A 10,047-nucleotide genomic window follows, 5' to 3' on the forward strand; every position below is an offset into this window, starting at 1 on the left:
GATATTGTGGAAAGAAAGACCGTGACGACCCGGATCCCCGACCCCGGATCTGGGGGTGTTACAGAAATGGTATCAGAGCTAAGCGTTATAAACCTCAGAGATGATGGGACGTTAAGATAATAAGTTAACTAAGATAATAAGAACTCTTGCCAAGTTCATAGTCGGGCTACCTAACGTAGTACTGACAGTTAAAACCCTTATGGGAACCCTTATAAATATCGTGATAGGAGCGTAGTTCGTTATCGTATATGGTAGCGGGACTCCGAACCCTGAGGTTGAGGAGCAACATCGCGATGATATTTTATTACTAATTGGAGATCGGATTGTGGATCCGATAGAGTGTCCTAATGCAGGACCGGATGATGTTGATATTGAGAATTTAGCGGTTGAGGATGTTGTCCTAGAAGGGATAGTTGTTGAGGAGGACCCCATGGAGGATCCTGACAGGATTGGATAAAGGACCACTGATGAATTGATGACCATGGTTTGGTCGACTACCAGAGGTAGGATTGGCCGGTCACTACCGGAGGTTCGTTCAAGTTTGTAAAGATAGTAACCCCTTTAACGCGGCTTACTCGTAAGACTGAGAAGTTCGAATGGACAGAGAAATGCGAGAACAGCTTTCAAGAACTGAAGCAGAGGTTGGTGATGGCCCCTATGCTGGCATTGCCGGATGGAAAAGGAGATTTTGTGAAGTGTAGTGACGCTTCGCACAAGGGCTTAGGGTGCGTGCTTATGCAGCACGGTAAGGTAATCGCGTACATGTCAAGACAATTAAGGTAATATGAAATTCGATATCCCCGCCCATGAGCTTAGGCTCGTGGCAATAGTTTTACCCTAAAGATTGGAGGCACTACTTGTATGGAGAGAAGTGCGAGAATTACCTAAGCCATAAGTGCTCTAGTACATTCTTACGTAGAAAGAGCTCAACATACGCCAGAGGAGGCGGTTAGAGCTAATCAAGAATTATGATTGGGAGATTCTTTATCATTCGGGGAAAGCCAATGTGGTGGCTGATGCCATTAGTAAAAAGGAGAGACTCAAGATGATAATGTCTTTGGGAGAGTTGATAAGAGATTTTGAGAAAATGGAAATAGTAGTGAAGGTAACCGGAGCCGGTACCGAAAAGCTGTTTGAGATTGCAATAGAGACCGAATTATTGGAAAAGAGCATATTGTGCCAGAAAAAGGTGATGAATGAAGGCAGAGAGCCAACAAATAAATATGAGATTAATACTGAGAAAGATGATAAGGGAATAATGAGGTATTCCTATAGAATTTGGGTTCCGAAAGTTCAAGAGCTTAAGGATGAGAACTTAGATGAGAGCCATAGTTTGAGGAATAGGATTTAGGGCAAACCCAGAGTGTGATAGTCAGGGAGGTTGCCATCAAGAAAGAAAGAACCCATAACATAATAGAGTGGAAAACAAGGTTTTTAATGTATAAGATAACCCCGATTATGGGAGAAGGTGGAAACATTTCATACTAAGGAAACGAGTAAGGAAAGGAGACCCGAGACGGTACTCCTATATGGCAATTTATGGACCTGTCTAGACAGAACTTAGACTATTATCCCCAACCACCACCCTGAGGGGACAATGCGGCAGGAAATTCTTTCATGACCTTTAAATCGTTAAGCTCTCAGAGTTCCAAGGAACAAGCTGACCCAGTCGAGGCAAGAGCCTGGCTAAAGGAAATATAGGAATCATTTGAGATTCAAAATGATTGATGAACCACAAAAGACTGTTTTTATCACTCACCCTCCTAAGAGAGAGACCACCCGCTGGTGAAAGGCCAAGGAAGGCACGGAGCAAGAGATTATAATAAACTGATTTAAGTTCAGTCAATTGTTTTCAGGAAAGTACTTCCCAAGGTTATGGAGATAATGTAAAAGCTTTAGAGCCATAACAAAGGCAGACGAGTATGATGAATTATGAATCTAAGCTGTAAAAGTTGTCAAGATTCGTTCTGAGGACACGAATCCAGAATGACGGGATGTATGAAATCAATGTTTATGTTGTGTTGGTTCATGAAATAATGATAAGAGAAAGGAAAATAAAAAGGAATTGAAGTGGAAAGGAATAAAAAGGCAACAGAGTTTGAGGAATGATAAGGGAGTTGGGTATGAGGAAACCCTAAAGACTCCTATTAATAGAAATAGAAAAGTATGCATTCGTCAGGATGAGGGTGATTCACCATAAGTTAAAATTGATGGTTGAGGGCATAAGAGATACATATAGTTTATCCCCTGTAAGTTGGGAGGATTCGAGGAAACCTTGAGATAATTCGAAGGATAAATAATGAGACGCGGATAGACTAAGGGGATAAGGAAGTAAGAAATTAGGAAAAATTGGATGAAGGAAGTGACCTTCAAGAAGGTGAAATGTAAGACCGGTGGCTTGATACCCAGAAAGGGAGACGCCAGGTATGAAAGATATCCCAATATTGAGGTGACTGTTGAGATAAACAACAAAAGTAAATAAGGAATTATTAAGAAGAAGTTCACGTTGAACACGACCAATATCTTCCAGATCATCCATGTGATCATTACCAAATCAGGAAAGACAAGCGGATAACCGTTGTTATCTTTTGGAGGCCATATGGATTGACCTCAATTTGAATAAGGATGCTATTATGAAGTTAGGTATAGACTATCGAGGTGGAAATGATTGAACAAGATACCCTTATCAGGGACATATGACTTGATTTATTCGTGGAAGGATGCAGGTACCTTTTAAAGGTGGAATTAAGGATAGAACATTGGTAACTTAAAATGAATCCTAGGGGACTGCATAAAGGTTGGCATTTCACCCTTAGTAGGGATAGTATGAGTTTGACGGTATGAATTGGAAAGGATTAAGGTAACAATAACCTTTAAGGATCAATGGAGAAATTTTGCAGAAGTATATAGACAATGGTTCTACTATTAGTAAATGGTATTGTGATATGCCCTGTATCTAGGGAATATAGGAGGAACGATTGAAGGATAACCTTAGAGGTTTTATAAGGAAAAAGGTAATATTCAAAATTCTCAAGAATAGAAATGTGGATAAAGGAAATATGACGTAATTATAATGATGCCAAGTGGGGCATGTGTTAAACCACGAGAAAGTATGGATCGAACCAGTAATGGTCGAAATTGTTCAGGGAAATTAGGACTTAAGATAAAAAAAAAAAATGTTCTAAGTATGATTGAGAGTCAGTCTTGACAGTGATTAGCCTCTAAAGACTGAGGCAATAACTTATGGAAAAAAATGGTGATGTTTTTTTTTACTCATCAGATTTTAAGGGAAACATCTTCACTCAAGCAGTGATCGGAAATAAGGTAGAAAATTTATTTGGAGGTGGTTAAAATGACATTGACTGTAAGGAAATTTTACTATCAGGAAAGGCCAAAGAGGTGGCCGACACTCTAAAGGTAAGTGGATAATTATAGGCGCGTGTGCCAAAAGAAAACAGTGATGATGGTTAAAAATGTGAAGGTTGAATTATGGTTTGGATGATTGACATTCCTTCTGATGACTGTGCAATACCCAACCGTAATAGTAGTTGGTAAAGGTATAATTCGTGTAATCGCCATGAACGGGCTATCTATCTTAGAAGATACTATCTTGAGAATAAGCCAGGACCATGTTTCAAAAAGGACTAGACGAACCTTTGAGTAAGTCTTCTATTTAAGGCATATGACTAAGAATGGTATTAGCCTGCTATCGTTGCTTTGATTGAAACTCTTCTGCAATTTTATCTACTTCATGTCATGAAAGTACGTCAGAGTTTGGAGTGTTCTTCATGAATTGTGATTGGTGGTTATGTTAACTCCTTAGGAGAATTAGATACGAGATGTATGGACTCCGTATGGTTAGATATTAAGATTTTATGGAAAAGTGAATGACGACAGTAGGTCAGTGGTGGACCATAGTAAGGCAGCAATGATTCTGCGAGTAATGAGCTGATTACAACCGTGAGAGTTGTATTGGAATGGGTGTTGAGATTGAGTACCACTAATCGGGTCGTGGTAGTGTATAAGTTATCATTGATAGACTAATTAAGTAGAGTATCTACCTAGTGAATTATTATTCTTTCTTATCAATAGAGAGTCGTATTATTATACGAGGAAGGTTGCGGTGCAAGCATAGAATTCTAGTAGCGATGATGTATAGAATGAGATCCCAGATTCGATTTTCGATGTCGAGGGAGTTTCAAAGGTGATTGTGTATAAGCTCGAGGAAGAGCATGGGTCCATAGAATGATGAACGGAATAGAAATATTTAGGCATGTGAAATAGGATGCTATAATACTTGATGTTGATATAAATACATATATGTTTTGTTCTCCTATGACAAACCTCTATAGTTCAGAGGTAGGTTCCAAGCCAGATATTTTGTGGCAGTATATTTTTTTATATATATACAATTCTCTTCAGTTCGTTCTTTTCTCTTCTTTTCATTTCATATAAATTGAGAAGAACAACCCTTCCAGAAGAGGAGGTATTGCCGAATGACTGTCTATCTGTGTGATAGAAGCCTAGTAGGATACCAACTATTGTTTAATTGCTTGTCAAGTACTAAAGGCTGGCCACCTTCTGTACTAACTATGCGATATAACAAGTGTTCATGATCATAGTGATCTCTCAACAAATTCCTTTACTTCTATTTGATTGATCAAATTTTGGAAAATAGAAACAACTGAAAAAGGAGTAATAAAGTGGTGGTAGTATGCGGAATGGAAACACATTCGTGATACTAAGGTTGACGTGGTTATTAAAAGGTTATAGAACGCTAACGAGCAAAAGTTTAACCAGTATAATATTAGGAATGGAAGGTAGTAGTGATTACGAACTGGAAAAGAATGGGTATTGAGAAGCAAAAGCTCTAATGCTAGAAGCTATAATGAGAGTCTGTGCAATAGACTTGAAAGGAATTAGAATGATCACTTAATGCGGATTGAGTTATCTTACGACAATAGATCATATGTCATTATCGAGATGTCGCCTTATGAGATCCTTGAGGGAAGATAATGTCGATCTCCCTTATGTTAGGATGAAGTTGTAGAGCGCAAGATGCTCGGACCCGCAGTAGTCCAAAGGATCAAGGATATAATAGATCTGATCAGAGGATGGTTGGTAGTAACCCAAGATGGACATAAGAAGTATGTTGATTTGACACGAAAGGACAAAGAATAGGAAGTAGGGGACCTAGTGTTGTTAAAGGTATCCCCTTGGAAACCCTTGGAAAGGATTGATGAGATTCGGAAAGAAAGGAAAGCTAAGTCTACAATTTGTTGGACCCTTGGATATATTAAGACGTTTGGGAAGTTAGCATATGAGCTAGCCCTACCCCCGATCATGTAGCAAGTCGTAGCGTGTTCCACGTATCAATGTTAAGGAAGTGTAATTCGGATGCCAGTTAAATAGGGGCATATGAGCGCATAGACATGCAACCAGACGTAACCTATATGGAGCAACCAGGAAGGGTTATAGAGTGAAAAGGAACAAGTGCTTAGGAGAAGGATTATCAAACTAGTAAGAGTTTGATGGTAGAACCACAATGTGGGAAAATTTACTCGAGAGTTAGAAAGTGCAATGCTAAGAGAGTATCCCTATTCACTTTCTATCTGATTCCGGGACGGAATCCTTTTAAGGAGGGGAGACTGTAATAACCCCAATTTTTGGAAAATTTTTGAAACCCTTATGAATAGTTTTTTTGCTGAATGAGAAAACTTTTCATGCCACACTATGTAGGGGTTCTGATATGGATATTCTGAGATTTTATTAGTACTTTATATGGGATATAAGTGTATGTAAAGATCGTCAGAATCCAAATCCGAACACTTTGATTTTTCCCGGAAATACACTAGATACGGAAAGATTTGAGAAAAAGGTAACAGGATAAAAAGGATTTAAATTAAAGGATTATAGGAGAGGATCATAAAAGGAATATAATATATTGAGAAAGGTTAAGGGAACCTAAGTAATAAGATCCCAGGTATGATCCCTCAAACGATAAACGAAAATGAAAGTTAAGCGAACCGTATAACAGATCAGCGGTCATTAGGAAAACGATTAGGAAGTTAATCAAAGGGATTAATGGGAATGATGTCATCCAACCAATAGAAAGAAGACAAGGAAGGAAGGATGACATCATGAGGATGAGGTAAGCATGACATGGGAAGGAAGGAGGTGTGGTTGAATAAGGACCACACAAATTCAAGGGCAAGGTAGTAATTTACTAAATCAAATACAAAAACCAAGCCAACCAAGCTAGCAAAATCATTTCATCAAAAAATCAAAAACAACCAAGGCATGAGTTCATCTTGCTCTCGGCTTTTTAGCATTTTCAAGGCATAGATTTTTCAAAATCAAAGATCAAAGCTTCCTAAATTGGTAAGAAAATTCCCTAATCATCTTCATGCTTAGTTATGGCTATATCATGAGTTTAAGCCATTAATTCTTTCTCTAACTTCTTCATTTAATCAAGGAAGAAGACAATGAATAGTGTTTTCAAGTTTTTAACTTGAACTTTTTCTTGTTTTTCTTGAAGATCCAAGCTTTCCTAAGGCTTCTCAAAGCTTCTTAAGGCTTCTTAGCTCCACCCACCACTTCAAGGAAGGTATACCATTTCCAAACCCTAGGTTCATATATATTATAAGGTGATTTTGAGTAGTGGGTTGATATTGTATCTTGTTGTTATGATTTAGAGTTTGAGATTTGGTATGGTAGTGAATGGAATGGTAATTATTGTGGTTTTGATTTAAAAGAACTTAAGAATGATTAAAGTTAAGTTTAAGCATAAGTATGAAAGATTAAATTGAATTGGTTGGGGTGGTTATGATGTGATAAGGATGGAGGATGGTTGTATGTTGGATTTGAGGTTGATTTGGGTTGATTGTGGATGGTTTAAAATTGGAAATCGCGTAAACATAGCCGTCGTAACGTCCGATTTTCTTTGGACTGTTTTTGTGCATAGCATTAGGACCCGAGAACCCCCTGCTAGATTGTGACCACTGCCATGTTTAGATAGCTCATGTTACGAGCTTCGTTTTGATATGTAGTTCGTTCGATTCCGATTTACGGTTTAGGAGAAACGACCGTTTCAAGTAACGGCGTTTCGCGAACGAAACTTTTTCCCTCGCCTTACTTTGGAATGTAGGTTAAAGACCAAAAAGGGTTATTTAATGTGTGAAACATTTATGGTAAGTGTGTTAGGCAGTTGGTAAGTCATTCGCGAAGGAATCGCTTTAAAACTCGTAAAGGTTAAATTATTAAAAATGGTGGAGCCGAGGGTACCCGAGTGACTTAAGCAAATCGGTGAGCGCAAAACTAGCATTAGAGTCTAAGTTAGTTAAAGCATAGATTTACAAGTGATTTTGGTTTAATTCCAACTTACTTGTTGTTTATAGGTTATCAGACTCGTCCCGAGCCTTTCTCACCCCCAAGTCGCTCAGGCAAGTATTCTATCCGTTATACTGTTGTTGTGATGAATACACTTGTATATGCACTATCTTGCGATAGATGCATATTGGTTATTTAGCAAATTCTTGCGATATATTGTAGCATGTGATATGGTATATATGCATGCCTGTTTCATATTCTTGAAATATATATCTGTTGGTTCAGTTGATAATACCTATGCTAGAGGATAGCGGTAACTTGCATATACCCTTAGTATAGGGACCCAAAGGTGAAAATATTTTCTAAAACCGGGAGCCGAGGATCCCGAGTAGATTTTGTATATATATGGATATGGATATATATATATATATATATTTATATATATATATGGTTATAGTTTTCCAAACTATTAATCGAATAAGGTTTATTCGATAACTTTAACTTTATTTTATTATTGAATATTATTTCGAATATTATTCGAGGACTTATGACTCCTTTTATATTATTTATTGAATATTATTTGAATATTCATTCGAGGACTTATGACTCAGTTTATATTATTTAATGAATATTATTTGAATATTCATTTGAGGATCTATGACTCCTTTTATATTATTTATTGAATATTATTTGAATATTCATTCGAGGACTTATGACTCAGTTTATATTATTTAATGAATATTATTTGAATATTCATTTGAGGATCTATGACTCCGATTATTTGCTGAAATATATTCTTTATTTTATTAAAGAATAAGATGTCAATAATCAAACTTATTTTCGATTATTCAAATAAAGATAATACTTTCATATAAGTATAGCTTTGGTTAATTAATACTCGTTTCAAGTATAAATTTTAATACTTCTACTTCAATTATTTTTATAAAGACTATTCTTTACGGGAATATTATTTAATTAATAATATTCAGATATTTTCTAATATTCTGGGGACTGATTTACTTCATTAAATCAGCCTTACTCCAAACACTCTTTAAAGTGTTTTCGAGTCTTCAAAATGATTTTTAAAAGTCAGAGCGGATCCCAAAACTCATTTTTTTATATTTAAGATCTTCCTTTTTAAAGGGGATTTAAATACTCGCTCAAAACCTGGGGAATCCGGCTCTGTGGTGTATTTTATATTCGCAACGAGGTTGCAGATTTGGTAAATGAATTGATTACTTGCCCAACGTTCGGGAAGTAAGCCCATCTCATTGAGTCGGCATAAGCGACAGGCCGGGGTACGGTCTATTATTGTGTAAGTGGCTGGGTGGCAGTCCATCAACGCGTGAGGGGCCGGGGTACGGTCGAGCGCGAGGTCCTAATGCGGCCAGGGTGATGACCGGTGAGGAATTCATCCATCTACAGTAGAAAAGGTTACTTATTGGTATCTTTGCCTGATCAGCGAGATATCGGGTTTATGCCAAAATTCTTTTCCTTTCCAAAATTCATTGGATGTTTCAAACTCTGTTCATACTTTACATAACAGAGGTTCCAGGAAATGTTTAAGAGATATATATATGTGGATATATATATATCGAGACTAAATAAAGTATCTCGTAACTTTATTTCATTCAATAATATTTCAAAGATTGAATCTATTCAAATCTTGTCTTGTAGTCTCATCTATGTGATGAACTTTTGAAACTGATTATAACTTGAACGGTGGTAGTTCAAGTAGTATTGGGAAAGATATAAGTATATTGGGGTATTTGGTAACCTCATCTTTTAAACTTATATCTAATTAATAATTGTCTTATGAATGACAAAGATTTTCAGAAAAACGTTGAGACAAGGTTAGATATATGAGATCACCTTGCAACGATATTTTTTATACAGTTATACACTGGGACTTTGTGTATATTATGCATGGAAGAGGACTTCCAATATTTTGAAAAGTATATATGTATATATACTGAATATTTTGCGACTTCATCGCATTAAGATATCAAACTTGGTTCATTTCTTTTGACCAAGACTTTCATGAGTATTATGAGTAGGCTCATATATTGTAAATCATTATACATATTATTTTGGTGGGCTTGCTGCTCACCCTTGCTTTATTTCTTCATCACACAACAACAGTTAGGAAAGATGGCCAGACTCCAGCAGACCCAGCGCAAGCGCGTGGGAAGCGTCCCGCGTCTTCCCGTTGATGTTGTAGCTGTTATAGCTGCAGAGGTAGATCTATTGTAGATCAGACCATCTACTTTTGAGAATCAATTATGTATAATTATAACTTGTGGCAGATAATGGCAATTAACTGTAAATTTATCAAGTAATCATTTCGGGTTGTAATAACTTTTAAATTGTGGATTCAAAGACTTGTACTTATTTAAATTTCATCTCTGAGACTATAACGGGTTGTGGTGTGTGTTAGTGTGGGGTCACAGCATAAGGTTATTTATTATTAATTAAGTGAAGTGATATTGTGGAAAGAAAGACCGTGACGACCCGGATCCCCGACCCCGGATCTGGGGGTGTTACAGTAGCTGCTTTGGGGGATTCTTCCTCAACTTTAAGAGCAACTGTCATTGACTTTCCTCCTTTCCTCTTGCTTCTTTGTTCCATCTCAAGTTCATGAGTCTTGAGCATCCCATAAATTTCATCAAGAGTTGTTTCTTCAAGATTATAGTTGTCTCTTATAATTGTGGCATTCAA

Source organism: Apium graveolens, chromosome 2 (genome assembly GCF_009905375.1).
Source record: "Apium graveolens cultivar Ventura chromosome 2, ASM990537v1, whole genome shotgun sequence".
In the NCBI taxonomy this organism is placed as follows: Eukaryota; Viridiplantae; Streptophyta; class Magnoliopsida; order Apiales; family Apiaceae; genus Apium; species Apium graveolens.